The following is a 17203-nucleotide window of genomic DNA, read 5'->3' as shown; positions in this document are numbered from 1 at the left end:
AGTAGATACTCGAGAAGGAAAGTAACTATGCCTTTTCTAAACTAAGAAAATCACGGAACGTAACTAAATCTTGACTTGCCAATATGAAAACTGAGAAACTGTTTCTAACGTATTAATTTTAATTTGCACATTTCAAATACGTAATAAAAAATAATCTTCTGGTGAATATTGGTATGTAAGTATTTATTACTCGCTTAGATTTGGAACAATTATTTTTTAAAACGATTATTTTCAAAATGCACAACAAAGCGGTTCGAATTTTGAAAATCTCACACACGTAACGAGAGAATAAACTTATTTTATGTCTTTATAGTATTCAAGCTCTTCATATAAATTGAAGTTTGTGAACACAAAAATTGGCCTTTTTTTAAATTTTTTAATCAATCGTGGAAACAAGCAGCAAAATGCTACTTTTTTGATCCATAGAAGAGCGCCCCAGACTGTACAGTGTTAAGGCAGGGGAGCAATGTCGCAACCCGGTTGGGCAGCGTCGTGAGGCGGGTTTTGATTTAAAGATTTAAGATAATATTATAACCTTATTTCACTGTTATGTTCATACGACGTTCATGAAACGGTCTCCGTGGTAGAAGGGCGAGGCGCTCGAATAGCAATCCGGAGGTCGCCGGTTCAAATTCCCGCGTTCGTAAGTAAATTTTATTGATTGATTTATGTTATTTCACAATTTAATCATTTAAAATAATTTATGGTATATCTGCGGCACGTTCCAGATGTACAGTGGAAAATATTATCAGCATCGCCCTGGTGTAATCCATATTAAAATGTTGCTTAGAATGGTTTTGGCTTTATTTGGTGACCAGATCTGAATAGCCAGGTACTTCCCCACCTTCCTCTTTCCCATCTCTTTCTCCTCCCTAGTACCTTCAGCCTTACAACATACCCCAATTGGGGTTTCCATAATCTCACTTGCTCCAGTGCGACTATGGCACCCCCAATTGGGATACGCATAGTTTGAACATGAGATAATAATAATAATAGTATTTGGATCATTTGTATAGCGCCGTTTTTGTGCAAAATCACCTCAAGGGCGCTGTGGTGTAGAGGATCGATGAAGGGCGAAGATGTGATAGGAGAAAAATATTTTGTGAAACGATTTAATTTTCATAACTTATGTCCCAATGATTGATAGGTATAACGTATCCACGTGTATGTACTTTCTAAAAAAAAACACTAAAATAAGATGACTGTCAAAAACATTTCTTAAATTTCTTTGCATAAATCTGTATCTTGCTTCTAAAGGGTCCTATGCCAGTTTTTCAAATTTCAGGAGGATTATGTAAAAAATGCTCTTTTTATGTGAACCTAACGTTGGATCCCAAATTTGAAATTTTTTTTTAGAAATTAAAATTTTATTTTATAAATTTAAAGATAATCTAATTTTGAGTCGAAATCGCAAAAAAAATATTTCTTAAACTAACATTATCCCTTTTAAAAGCAAGTCTCCGAAATATTTGGTATTGTTTTTCATCGACTAGAAGTCTGTTCACCGATAAGAAATGATTTAAAAAACAAAGTAACGAATTTGACCTCAACAATTTGTTCACCTTTGGTCGCTTCCATCCTGAAAAAAGATTTATTTATTTTATGTATAAACTGCAAGCATATTGGCGATACATTTAATGACACTAAGTACTTAGTAGACGTAATATCAATAATGTATTCAAATCAGGTGTGTTCTATTAACTCTTCTGGTTTTAAAATATTTTTACCACCCCCAATGTATAGTTTATTTATTTTAGAAGTTATGATATTTTAGAAAAAAAAAATCTTTGAATTGTTCGTACCTGAAATAAACGTTTATATTTCTAAAAATGATTTTTTTAATATCAATGAAGATGTTTATACAAAAACTTACCGCGATACTTTGACTCGAAACGTCCATAATTTCGAAAAAATTCCTTTTGTGTAGGCAATTAGTAAAAACACTGTCACCTCAATTTTAATGCCTTTTATAAAAAAATAATAAAATATACGTAATCATAACCTTTGACAGTTTTTATTTTTATTTTATCCTTGTAATTGATGTATAAATATTTGAGATAAACTGAGAAGAAAAATTATTTATCTTTCCAGTGGCGAACTTATAACATTCCTACGCATTATAGAAAAAAATATTTAAAAAACTACTTTTATAATGTATGGACGCCCCGGTCATATCTGTCCTTCAGAGGCTCTAATGGAATATCAAGTTTGTGGCTAGTAATGAATGAATGCCCCGGTCAGATCTGTCCTTCAGAGCCTCTAATGGAATATGATGTTTGTGGCTAGTAATGTATGGACGCCCCGTTCAGATCTGTCCTTCAGAGTCTCTAATAGAATATGATGTTTGTGGCTAGTAATGTATGGACGACCCGGTCAGATCTGTCCTTTAGAGTCTCTAATGGAATATGATGTTTGTGGCTAATAATGTATGGATGCCCCGGTCAGATCTGTCCTTCAGAGCCTCTAATGGAATATGATGTTTGTGGCTAATAATGTATGGATGCCCCGGTCAGATCTGTCCTTCAGAGCCTCTAATGGAATATGATGTTTGTGGCTAATAATGTATGGATGCCCCGGTCAGATCTGTCCTTCAGAGCCCCTAATGGAATATGATGTTTGTGGCTAGTAATGTACGGACGCCCCGGCCAGATCTGTCCTTCAGAGGCTCTAATGGAATATGATGTTTGTGGCTAATAATGTATGGATGCCCCGGTCAGATCTGTCCTTCAGAGCCCCTAATGGAATATGATGTTTGTGGCTAGTAATGTACGGACGCCCCGGCCAGATCTGTCCTTCAGAGGCTCTAATGGAATATGATGTTTGTGGCTAATAATGTATGGATGCCCCGGTCAGATCTGTCCTTCAGAGCCTCTAATGGAATATGATGTTTGTGGCTAATAATGTATGGATGCCCCGGTCTGATCTGTCCTTCAGAGCCCCTAATGGAATATGATGTTTGTGGCTAGTAATGTACGGACGCCCCGGCCAGATCTTTCCTTCAGAGGCTCTAATGGAATATGATGTTTGTGGCTAATAATGTATGGATGCCCCGGTCAGATCTGTCTTTCAGAGCCTCTAATGGAATATGATGTTTGTAGCTAATAATGTATGGATGCCCCGGTCAGATCTGTCCTTCAGAGGCTCTAATGGAATATGATGTTTGTGGCTAGTAATGTATGGATGCCCCGGTCAGATCTGTCCTTCAGAGCCCCTAATGGAATATGATGTTTGTGGCTAGTAATGTATGGACGCCACGGCCAGATCTTTCCTTCAGAGGCTCTAATGGAATATGATGTTTATGGCTCATAATGTATGGATGCCCCGGTCAGATCTGTCCTTCAGAGTCTCTAATGGAATATGATATTTGTGGCTAGTAATGTATGGACGCCCGGTCAGATCTGTCCTTCAGAGTCTCTAATGGAATATGATGTTTGTGGCTAGTAATGTATGGACACTCCGGTCAGATAAGTCCATCAGAGTATCTAATGGAATATGATGTTTGTGGCTAGTAATGTATGGACGCCCCGGTCAGATCTGTCCTTCAGAGTCTCTAATGGAATATGATGTTTGTGTCTAATAATGTATGGACGCCCCGGTCAGATCTGTCATTCAGAGCGTCTAATGGAATATGATGTTTGTGGCTAATAATGTATGGATGCCCCGTTCAGATCTGTCCTTCAGAGCCTCTAATGGAATATGATGTTAATGGCTAATAATGTATGGATGCCCCGGTCAGATCTGTCCTTCAGAGTCTCTAATGGAATATGATATTTGTGGCTAGTAATGTATGGACGCCCGATCAGATCTGTCCTTCAGAGTCTCTAATGGAATATGATGTTTGTGGCTAGTAATGTATGGACACCCCGGTCAGATAAGTCCATCAGAGTATCTAATGGAATATGATGTTTGTGGCTAGTAATGTATGGACGCCCCGGCCAGATCTGTCCTTCAGAGCCTCTAATGGAATATGATGTTTGTGGCTAGTAATGTATGGACGCCCCGGCCAGATCTGTCCTTCAGAGCCTCTAATGGAATATGATGTTTGTGGCTAGTAATGTATGGACGCCCGGTCAGATCTATCCTTCAGAGCCTCTAATGGAATATGATGTTTGTGGCTAGTAATGTATGGACGCCCCGGCCAGATCTGTCCTTCAGAGCCTCTAATGGAATATGATGGTTGTGGCTAGTAATGTATGGACGCCCCGGCCAGATCTGTCCTTCAGAGCCTCTAATGGAATATGATGTTTGTGGCTAGTAATGTATGGACGCCCCGGCCAGATCTGTCCTTCAGAGCCTCTAATGGAATATGATGTTTGTGGCTAGTAATGTATGGACGCCCCGGCCAGATCTGTCCTTCAGAGCCTCTAATGGAATATGATGTTTGTGGCTAGTAATGTATGGACGCCCCGGCCAGATCTGTCCTTCAGAGCCTCTAATGGAATATGATGTTTGTGGCTAGTAATGTATGGACGCCCCGGCCAGATCTGTCCTTCAGAGCCTCTAATGGAATATGATGTTTGTGGCTAGTAATGTATGGACGCCCCGGCCAGATCTGTCCTTCAGAGCCTCTAATGGAATATGATGTTTGTGGCTAGTAATGTATGGACGCCCCGGCCAGATCTGTCCTTCAGAGCCTCTAATGGAATATGATGTTTGTGGCTAGTAATGTATGGACGCTCCGGCCAGATCTGTCCTTCAGAGCCTCTAATGGAATATGATGTTTGTGGCTAGTAATGTATGGACGCCCCGGCCAGATCTGTCCTTCAGAGCCTCTAATGGAATATGATGTTTGTGGCTAGTAATGTATGGACGCCCCGGCCAGATCTGTCCTTCACAGCCTCTAATGGAATATGATGTTTGTGGCTAGTAATGTATGGACGCCCCGGCCAGATCTGTCCTTCAGAGCCTCTAATGGAATATGATGTTTGTGGCTAGTAATGCCTTCCGAGGCCTGAAGGGTTAAAGTTCTTTCTTTGTTTAAAATAAATTCTTCTTCAAAAAAAATACCATTTAATAGTAAATAATTTTAAAGAGAACCTTGCTTATTTTCATTTCCAAACTAGCTAACAAACCGAAAACTTCTTCGAAACTCTCGACACTATCCCTTTGCACAAATCCTTTCAAAAGTGTCCTCTTTAAAATGAATTGCTTGTATGCAGTGTAGACACATATACAATATATAGCCAGTCAGAAGAATACTATTAACTACATATAGTCATTCAGAAGGATCAATATTAACTATATGTAACCACTCAGAAGGATCAATATTAACTTGAGAAAATAGTTCATTCGCTCTATAAGATTTATTTAGCTGATCAGATAAGATTCTCGTTCATTAGAGTTCATTACAAATGGCTACTTAATCTGTAAGGTGATGGGCGTAAACTTGTAAGATTATGATGCTATAAATGAGAACGACATAACAATATTATTAATTTCTTAAAGCAGTTGGGTGGACAGCAACAGTTGTTACATAACATGGTATATACGGTGTCAGGAAACAAGTTATACAAACGTAAAATCGAGGGATTTTTTCTCGATTCCCGTCTGTTTTCACTATCATTTAGAGAATTTCTTCTGAACGGTTTACATATATAATACTCGCATATTATATTTGTAAAAAGTAGAGATGTTTTGTAACCAAGTCGGTAAAAACATATTTTAGGGCGCTTACATTGCTAACGCTGGCTAAACCTTGTGAGATACATAAAAATAACTTACTACGGAATTGTATATCTTAAAAAGGCCTACAGAAAAGACCATAAAGGTATAAGTCTATCTTCTAAGGATAACCCCCAGCAACGCCAGCTACACCTAAGCTAGTAATAATAATTGTAAAATTTGGGTATTTTATATAGCGCCGATTTCGTGAAAATCACCTCAAAAATCATGAACAGTCAAAAAACATAATTTATTTTTTTTAGTGTTTCAAATACTTTTTGAAAGATTTGCCTTTTTAGGAAAACTTTAACTTTCACTTTAAACTTGTTACAACATTATTGAAGCCGAGCCCACGATTCTATGCATTTTAAAAGACAGTAAACGACATATTTTCAAATTCGAAAAAAAACTTCAGACTCAATTTACTGGAAAACAAAAGCTTAAATAAATTAAAGATACACGACAAAATCGACTCCAAATGTGAATTAGATTTCCCGTTTGTTCCGCTAGTTTCCATACACCCTGTGTATTCGGTTAATACAGAATATAGTAGCGAAGATAAACAATACAAAATAATAAACACGTAGTAATATAATATTGCAAAAACAAAACTGATCATTCTCAATGTCGGCTGATCCATCTTCAAAACCTTTTAAATGGTCACCAAATACCTAGTCAAATATGTTTGAATACTTTTTCGCATGGATACAGATACATCGATATGGATGTAAAAAAAATGATGACATGATGATTTCAGATGTCCAAAAAAATCTTAAGCATAGAATGGTTCCTTCTTTGTCTTCAGACGTCAAGCTGTTTCTCCCAGCTGAGTAGCCAAACAAAAAATATGTCAGTCTGGTGTCTGAGTGATTTATTATAAAATTCAATCGACTGTTTTGTTTAGTACAACGATTTTTATATTTATGTATGTTTCTAAATGGACATCTCTATTTTCGACATATTATATTATTTTTTTTTCCTATATATTACACACTTTACAAATATAAGGCAAAAAAGTCCCGATAAACTGCTTTTTAGCAATTTGTCTAACGGGTTCTTTACATTATAAATCTTATTATAGTGAGTTTTTCAGTTACATTTTTACAATTATATGTATAAAACAAAAAATTAAAAAAATACATCAATATAGCAAAAGAAAATTATGAAAAACATAAATAACAATTTTAAAAGTCTTTGTTATTTGTATTAGCTTACAAAGAATAATATATCATTGTGAGCTAATACAGATTAATTCTTTCAGTAAGCCAAATCTTCAGTAAGTTCACCAATTGTTTTTTTTGGGCACAGTTTTTTTAATTTCAGCAGGTAACATATTAAAACAACTGGAAATCATATAGTTTAACGTTCTTTGTCCATATTTATTTGTATGCTTAGGTACAATAAGTCCTTCATTAAAGTTAAAACGAGTATTATGATTATGTTCTAGCCTGTTTATTATAAGGGGTTATTTATGTGCTGAAATGTAATTTTGTACCACAGAATTGCTCTCACTGAAAGAATTTCGAGACTGATAGAAGTATGAATTATTATGGCTTTCTTTGTATATTTTTTTTCAGCTAATAATTTAACCAATTAATTATTTTCATTACCTGAGAGTAAGATAAGGGTGTATATGTATTCATAAAATTCATACACACACCTTCAATAATACTGAATTCGTAGATAACGTACACAATAACCTACTAAATCCGCTCCATTTTTGAGGTGAGAATTTATCCAAATTTTTGAGTTTATGAAAATATTATAAAAATTAACAGTACAGAGATTTTATTAAAAAGTTATTATAAATAAATAATAATAAATTATTTCTTCCTTATAGAGTAGTGGAAGCATGAAACAAACTTAGACAACATGTCATCGATACAAGTGTAAATCAATTTTAAGCTTGATTGGATTCTTATTTGGATTAACTTATTTTCAAATTTAAAACAATTCAGCTACTGTTAAACTTTTCGTGATATCTGAAATGAGCGAATCAGCAAAATACTACCTGCTCATTAAATAATAATAATAAACATTAATAGTGCTTTCCTGTTTATGCTATCCTTCTTACTAAAACATGAAGGAGTGTTTTCCGTTTCATGATTTCACAGAAAACATCAATTTCTCTGATGTGCCAATCGTGTCTTTTAAATCTCGCCAAAATCGTTTATCTCCCAATAATCGGCGAGTCTTTAGTTTCACAGGTAATAATAGCATGGCTTGTTTAAACTTATTAGCATGACAACGTCACCAATTTATGGAATTGTTTACTTCTTCATCTGTCAGTATGTTTCCCAGTATATATACATTAGAAATAAAATGAATCTATTGAAAGTACAATAGCTTAATGTTTTGAAAAGTTAGGTGAAAGTTATCTTCGTATAGCTTCTGAGGACCGATATCGGTGCACCTCATCGATATACTTGGTCCATGGTGGACTCAAAACGGTGCAAAATCCTCATAGCGCCAATGCATCATAACAATATAATATGAAAGACAATGAGAGCAACATTTTGAAGCCATGACAATCTTAAAAGGTAACCTTTTGTCATCCAAGTAGGTACATAAATCATTTCAATTTGTTCACTTCTGTTAAAGCACGCAAGCATTTTTTTCTGAAAAATAGTAGATCAAGTAATTCTTAGTTTACTAGTAAGGACCTATAATCATATTATAAGATTTAGTCAATTAGGGGGCTGCCGTGGAATATCATTTCTTTGCGTGGGAGCTGTCACTTTGACAGAAAACAGCCGCGTAATTAAGGCGCCCTATAAATTGTTCTGACCCCTTCTCTTGCCGTAGGTAGGAGATGAGGTCGCATAATTATCAAATATAGCCTGGCTAGCAGATCACAGCGCATATCGTCGCCACGCCCACAATTATAACACATCATATTTCTACTTGGGACAGGTCTGAATGGGATTGTATGGCGAGCAATATGGAGTTATTTAATTCCCTTTGAACTTATATCGTAATCTGTCACCCGCTTTAGTATGTCACTGTGCATATTGTGAGGTTCGGTCTTGTTTTTATTCATAATAAATAAACACAAATATTATTTACTTTATGGCTTGCCGTAATTACAATATAAACACCTAATAATGTGGTTTACAATTAAAGTGATTCAAAACAAAATGTCTTTTTATCTATCTATATAAATAAAATTTAAGCGTTCGTTCGTTCAAAAACTTAAAGTTCTTCACCTATTGCTTTGATATTTTGATACAACGTTGCATTCGAATACGCGTGTGTTTTTATTTGCTAATTGAAATTGCTTTTGAAAAACGGCGTAATCGGTTGGACAAACATGCTTTTTTGAAAAACCTGCGCCATCTGTTGGACGTAGGGAATACAATCCCGCAAGAAAATGTCAATCCAGGTATTTGCGGGACTAAACAATCTTAGTCCCGCTGGATCCAGGTATTTGCGGGATCCAGCAGAGTGGACTTAGATATCTAATCAATCGTATAATAAAGACCTAATACCTCGATCTACCAACCTTGTTTTAGAGTTTTAAATTTATACCTATAGTAAAATAAGTTATTTGGGACATTTTAAATGATTTATTAATAGGTATACCTTTAGTTAGACATAGGTAAAGTTTAAGTCATAAATTGGAAAAGAATAAGATAAGACATAAATTTACATAACATACCCGCCTCGGAACAGACTTTGTCTAGTGAGGTGGGTAAAAGAAATCTATGTACACAAATGAAAATAAAATAAACGCCCGGATTGCCGGCACTGAAACTGAAACTGAACTGAAACTTAAATTTAAATAATAACGTTCACACGATAAACAATATTCTTGCACAATGAGCATCATAAGTTTAATTTAACATTATTTTGGAAATAGCTTCGTAAAAAAGTTAAAGTATTAATTGTGTCATCTGATAAAAGGCTTTTGATATTGGACACAAGGTAGCCAGCGGCTGAAAAAGCTCGTTCAGCTTCCACGCTGGTTGGCACAAGAGTCATTAGCGCATTGTAAGTGAATTGAAGGTATGTGCCTTTTAATCCACCGGACTCGAAGTAATTCAGAGTAAGTGAGGGTAAATCTGTAGTTGCTCTCTTTCAGCTTTAAAAGATCTTGAATAACCATCATTTTTAGTGTCTTGCCGTAATTCATAACCATTAATTTGATTGAATTAGACGATGTTGGTAAGTTAAAACCCCCGGCTTTAAAAAGATCTCGCAACTCCGACGAGGTACAGAAACTCGGAATGGTAAACCATCTTAAGACACCATTCGTGATACCCTCTTTTCGACGGTATTGATTTCGCTTGAAAAATGGTCAGTGATTTTATGCTTCTTTGCCAAAGTTGATGGTTGAGGTTCACAATGAGCCGATGTGGAAGAACTGGACGTCGATGCAGTTGTAGAAGCTTCTCTGTAATCCCACCAGTCCAGCGGGATCCCGCAAAATTTTCGACCGAGATTAGTCCCGCAAAATGTCTGCGGGATCTCGGTATTTCGGGATCCCGGTATACCGGGATTGCATTCCCTAGTTGGACGTAATCCAGGCTTAGTCCTAGTTAGGTTGATTTTTATGTGAAAAAAGGTGTTTTATGCATAGTGAGATGCAATAAATAAATAAATGGTTATTCTATCTGCTCAGATAGGGTAAGCAACAAAAACGCGTGGCGGGGTACAACTAGTTATAAATAAATATAAAAATTTTAACAAATAATAAAATACGTATTATGTAAGTTGGTGGGTGAATTGATTACGTGAGGTTATGTAGTTTTATTATCTGTAATGATATTATTTTTAGTAAGACGGACCATTTTTTATCACCAGACGATGATTCCAGGAACTCGTTAGTTGCCCAAATAACCACCATCAGTGTTTTGTTTTTATCTTCCTTTTACCCGTCATTCAAACAATGATAGGACCGGATTTACAAATAAATAACACACCTTAATATTATATTGGTGTTAGTAAATTTGTCTAACCCAGTTTTTTTAAATGTGAATACCGCACAAGAGTCCCAACTGCTACCAACTATCTGGAACCAGTGATACTATTGCATCCCCAATTGGGGTATGTTGTGAGGCTGAAGGTAGTGGGGAGGGGAAGGAGATGGAAAAGAGGAAGTTGGGAGAGTACCTGGCTATTCAGATCTGGTCACCAAACACGGCTAAAGCTATTTCAAGCAATGTTTCAATTCTGAATAGTGGTCTTACACCAGGGCGATACTGAGAGTATGTTATAATCTGTATGTGATGATTCATTCCCAAGAATGTACGTGAACGGAGAAAAATTATCCTTTTGAAAAAGTGACAGCATGTTAAGTTCCTGATAAAATATTAGTCATTCAGAATATATCGAGAACACGTGTTCTTTTCTTAATAGAAATCATGACGGCGTGCTACAATATAAGTATGTCAATATCAATACCAGTGTTTATTTGAACACGTGTTCGGCCGTCTGCATGAAAAATTTGCAAATGAACGTTGAATTTTGATGAATTGTTCAAATTCTACGAAACAACCCGTCCTAACAGTTTGTACCATAATTGAATGAACGTAGCGAAGTCCAGTTTTAATATGACCGTTTGGCATTTCACCTGTCTGTAAATTTGTTTGTACGTTCCGTTCCCGTCTCAAAAATTCGCTGCATCCATTTTATTGGTCAAGCAAGCTTTACTTTGACTAGATGGCTGGCTAATTTTGACCATAAATAAACCACTGACATTTTGACCAAGCTTTTCAATATTATGGTACTTACCTGCCTGAAGAAAGTTCTTTGGACAAATTGAATAATTCCTTATTTGAAATGTTAAATAAAATTATCACATGATTTATAATTAAGTAGGTAGGTATTATTTAAGTACCTACTCACAAACCTTAAGATTTCAAAGGAAATTTTGGTTTTGATTTATTAAATAAGAAAAAAATTGGAGCATAGTTTTTTGGACGCAAAGTACTTCTCACAGAACTACTAGATATATAATATGACATTGCTAATGCCCATAAATATATTATAACATATTGTAAAAGTGCAAATAGGGCAAATATGCAATTATAATTTTAATATCGGGCGATATTATGCTCCGTGTATCTTGTTAGATGATTAAAACCTGTTCTGAGGTGGCAATGAAATCTAGTTCCAGTATTTATATACTAGGGAACCCTGCGTTTATTACATAATTATAATATTATTATTATTATTGATTGCAAATAAATAATGCTCAGTCATGTCGAAACATTACCATGCAACTTGACCGTAAACATTGATGTATTATATTTAGATGAGATATGTAGCGATAAAACAGGTTTCAGATTTTTACCTCCAACTGACCTCCAACGGTCCCTACGCTCTAAGTAAATATACCGAATCTGGTCTACAGATTTCTGATAAACTAATGTTTATAAGACAAGGTTTTATGCATTTATCCTTTATGCGGTGACCGGATAAATCATCACAATGATAATTCATCACATCTTTAAAAAGTTATATAAAGTCATGGAAAGTGATGAAACAAAAACTTTATTAACTCGGTTAAGTAGGTTAGGTTAATTTTTTTTGTTCATCGTTTCTAATGACTTTATATCACTTTTTAAAAGTGTGTTGAATTGTCACTGTGCTGAGTTATCATGGAACCCCGTGATGCTATGGATAAAACCTTGTCTTATAAACAATAGTTTATAATTAAAAAATAATAATATTTGACAAGTCAAAAATATTTCACCAATAAATGAAGATATAATATGTCTCGACGCCATCTAGTGAGAAATTTAGCACTAACAAAGCCTTTCATATCAAAATAAAATTGGTTGTTTACAGGTGGAAAAAATATAATAAGCAGTAATTGTTGATTGGGGTACTAGTACATATTGAATCATTTGGCGGGTTGGAAATAAGCCGACATAGCTCAGTGGTTACAGAGCACCTGACCGGACATTAGAAGGCACGGGTTCAATTCCCGTTGGCGGCATTTATTTTTACTCGGGAGATATTTTCAATTTGTATTAATATTTCGGGCGACTAATAACTGCTTATAATTATTTGTTACGTTTCTTTTAATTCACTTACTTTTAATTATTATTGTTATACGATTACAGGGCTTTTACATTTTTTATAGAAGAGTTATAAACAATGGTTACAAAACATTTGTTTTCTATTACAATTGGTTAAAGAAATAGTAATTATGAACTGAAATTATCAGAATTGATATTTTGACCAAAAATTGTTGAGGTAAGTTTTAAACATTAAAAATATCGATATCATTGGTATATTCATTTGCTGTACTAAATGGGCTAGGAATTTGTACATTCATTATTTGTTTAAGAATAGTGACATTAGAATAGGTCATTATGCCTAGTGTGTCATGTAGGTACTCTTAAATTTACCAGACTCGCAAGTACGCAATGGTCGAGCTCTTGATGATGACGCCAACGGAACTTGAACCCGTGTCCTTTCGATTTCCGGTCGACAGCTCTGACCACTGAGCTATGGCGGCTTATCTCTTATCCGCGAAATAATTCAATATACACTAGTGTTTCATTCAACAATTACTGCTTGTTACATTTTTTCACCTGAAGAAAACCAACTTTAATTTTTATTATTTTATTTTTTATTTTATTTATTTTTTATTTTTTTTATTTTTTTTTTTTTAAATATAATAATTATTGCTTGTAAAATAATTGTTAACCTTTGTGCTATGCATAAAAAAATCTTGTCTTAAACATTAGTTTACCAAAAAAATAATAAGCTTCGTTTCTTCTCACATTAATCCCCTTGGTACAAAACTCCAACAAAAATCAGATCAGCGGTTCCTAAAAGGTGTTCCGCGGAACCCTAGGGTTCCTTTGAACTATCACATGGTGGTCGTCTTTACCGGCGCTTATCAAGTAATTGTCACAAGCACGCAACACGCAATATCCAATTCAACTGTCGGACATCAAACCTATTTTTTAGAGTTTTATCTATATTTGTAAATACAAATGAATGTCCCCTGTAGAAAATACTGGACCGTTTCACTGAAAATTTCAAAGTTTAATAGTGAAGTTTGAATGATAGATGAAGTCCCACGAAAGACTTTACGCATTATCTCTGCAATGCAATGAGATACGGAGTAGAATAAAAGTCAACACAATGTAGTGATATTCAGTAGTGTATTGTGGACGTTGGGGACGCCCGAGGAAGACGTGGGTTTTTTATGAACACGTATTCCAACATCGTGAAAATACATTCGCATTTTACTAAAAATTTATTAGGAAACGTACCAATTTACACGTTACGGGCCTGCAATCCTGTTTTTAACCAAAATACGAATAATATTAAGAAATTCTGTATAAATTAGCTATACTCATTTTTGTCCGTGTATTGATCAGGTGTATCGATTGATAATAATACATTGGGATTTAAGGTAAGTATTCGAATATTAATTTATCAGCTGTTTTCATAATCTCACATTGCGATCACCATTTACACTTTCAGAATAAAGTTGAATGTCATAGGTTCGGCCCTGTGCAAACACCATCAAACAAACAATGGGGTTGGAAGAATTTGGGGATGGGCATTTAGTTTTACCAAAAAGATAAGTATGGGGTTTTAAGTTTCAAACCCTTATCAGGTCTTATCTAAATATACCCTTTTAACATAGACCAACAACACAACGAAAAATAATCTTTTGTTTATCCCTAAAAAAAGACGAACATGTGAAGTTAAACCGGGTTGATTCAATTGGCTTTACATGTATTAAGTAAACAGGTTTGAATGCCCGCGCAAGTTCTCTCGACCTATCCTATCTCCTTCACCACAATCAACAATTACAGTTGACCGAATAACTAATCAAAATGACAATTCAACACACCTTTAAAAAAAATTGAAATAAATTCATGAAAATTGAAAAGAGAAAAAACTAGGTTAAATAGGTTAGGTTTATAGGTAAGTTTTTTCATCGCTTTTTAAATATGTGTCGAATTCTCATTGTGTTGTTATCATGGATCCACAATTGTACGTGCCCTGATAATGGACACTGTAACGCTGTCCGAAACGTTGGTCAAAGAAGGAGGCAGCGCAGGACGACATATTACCCCGAAAATAAATCACGATAGTAATTAGTGTACTTTTTTTTTCATTTTTCCTGGTCATTATTTCTGGTGTTAAGGATTTCACATGCTTGATGAAACGCCTCCTGCTTCCTGCGCCCTTGAGGCCATTTTCTCACGAAAACGGCTCAATGGAAATGATCCGAACATTATTATTATTTATTATTGGAATAAGTAAGTAGTTATTAAATTTATCATCTAGGTTTATAAAATTTTGTTAATTTTTAGCTAGATCAATTGATGAAATTTTACATCTTATAAGCCCTAATGACGTCACTCCCCAACTCAAACACGAGAAATAATTTCTCAATTGAGTTGGGCAGTTTCGTTAAGAAAATATCATGTTTTCGCAATCAACCTCGAAATATGTAAATTATTGTAATATATTAGCAATTTTTAAACGAAAATTTCTAATAGAAAAATCAGAATAGTTACGGTTGTGTCTAGGACATGAACCCAGGTCTCTATTTTCTTCGACTTCGAATAAGAACTACCAACATTATCTTAATTTTCTCACCGCATATTAATGTTGGTTGAGTATATATATATTAGTATTTTATGAGTGATGGCAAGATTCATCTCGAAGTAAGTGCAATCTAGATAATGTCATAGATAAACATATCCTATTTTTATTTAAATGTGCGACGTCTATTAACTTTTCTGCAAGTCTAGTATGAACATTTATTTTTGAAATAACTTATATTGTAAAATTTAATTATTGAAGACAAGAATTTATTTTAAACAAAAAATTACAACTGGTCGATCTAACCGTATATTTCTTTGATTTTTAAATTATTGTTATTAATAATATAACCTCCAACCTATTCTAATTGTCTTCTTCTTCTTTGCTACATCCCAAGATACTATCTTTACGCTTCCTCAAAAGTTTTCCACTTGTTCTGATCTATTTCTGGTCCAGCTTCCATGCTCTTCCATAATGCTTCGATCCTATCTTCCAAGCATTCAGTCCATCTCTTCCTTGGCTACTCTGAGTTGCTTCCAGCTTGATTTGTCAAGATTTTTTTACTTCCTGTCAACTACCTTCCATTGATGGTAACAGGTAACATTTCACAGTCAAAGTAAATTGAAAACAATATAAACAAACTCCGCAGACTTGTTTGTAAACAAACTTTACATTCCACTTATTATCAATTCAAAATATTGCACTTTCAAAGTCAGACATGTCAAATCATATCGGATTTGACCTAAGACACAAAAAACTGAATAGTAATGGAACAATTTCTCAGTGAGTGGAAAAATATCTACTTGATTTTTAATGTAATTTAAAATATTTTCCTATTTAGTACCTATCCATATAAATTATCATGGCTTAACATCTAGTACGTTTACTTAATAAGGTAACGTCATCATTTGATATTCATAATAATAATATTCACTACTCACATAATATCGCCACTATAGAGGTAAAACTCATTAACCTTGCGAATGACAGTTGTAAAATGCCAATCAGTCGCCTTGCGCCGGCTGACATTATTTTCTTAGTAACTTAATTGTTTTTTATATGTTTTTGTAAATTGAACCAACTTACCAGATAATTTGTTTATATATATAATATATTAATAAATATGTTAATATATACATCCCTAGTAGTTTTCCCAGAATAGATACTTACATTCAGAGGAAAAAAATTCTATATATTTATAAAAAATGTTATATAACAAAGATATACAAAAAAATATTTAGTTACATTTTTTTAGATTAGCTCTACACAGGAGACCTTGAGGATAAAAAAATTCTCTCAGAACCTATGTCATCTTTGGGGATGCTGTGTGGAGGGTCATTTTAGGAAAGAAAGGATGAGAAGTTCTGGGAAGGAAAAAGGTACGAAGTTTGGGTAGGAGTCAGGAGTCTGTGAACAAGACGATGTTACGAGAAAGTCCTGTTGGGGAGGTCAAAAGGTCTATCTCAACCAGTCTCTCTCAATCCGGTGGACAGACGCATCCACCGCCAAGACCTGGATGAACCTCAACCCATGAACCCGGGCATCCCTGCTATGTCACCAAACGTAGCCAACAGCTTGTGGTAACCATATGAAATAGGTGTTGGTTATCCAGTAAATGGTTCCCGGTTGGCGATACCCATACCCGCCTCTTAAATATTCCAGCTTAATAAGCGTTCTTCTAACTAAACTAACTAACCATCACGCCGTTTCCCCGCAGGGGTAGGCAGAGAGGACGGACCGCCAAACAACTCGGTCTTGGCACACACTTCTTGCCTCATTCACATTCATACATCGTCTTCTATTATTCTGACTCTTGACATGGCCCGACTCGAGTATCTGATTCACTTGATCGTGTCATGTCTTCCTCGGGCGTCCCCGACTTCTGCTACCATTCACATTTGCATCATATATCCTCCTTACACTCCTATCTTCGCTCATTCGCTCTACATGCCCAAACCATCTAAGCGTCCCTCTCTTAATCTTACTCATTACGCTTACATCAGCCTTGCACTCTTTG

This window comes from Hesperophylax consimilis, chromosome 15, assembly GCF_061612785.1.
Source record: "Hesperophylax consimilis isolate HC1 chromosome 15, BYU_Hcon_1.0, whole genome shotgun sequence".
NCBI lineage: Eukaryota > Metazoa > Arthropoda > Insecta > Trichoptera > Limnephilidae > Hesperophylax > Hesperophylax consimilis.
This window is presented reverse-complemented; position numbering follows the sequence as displayed.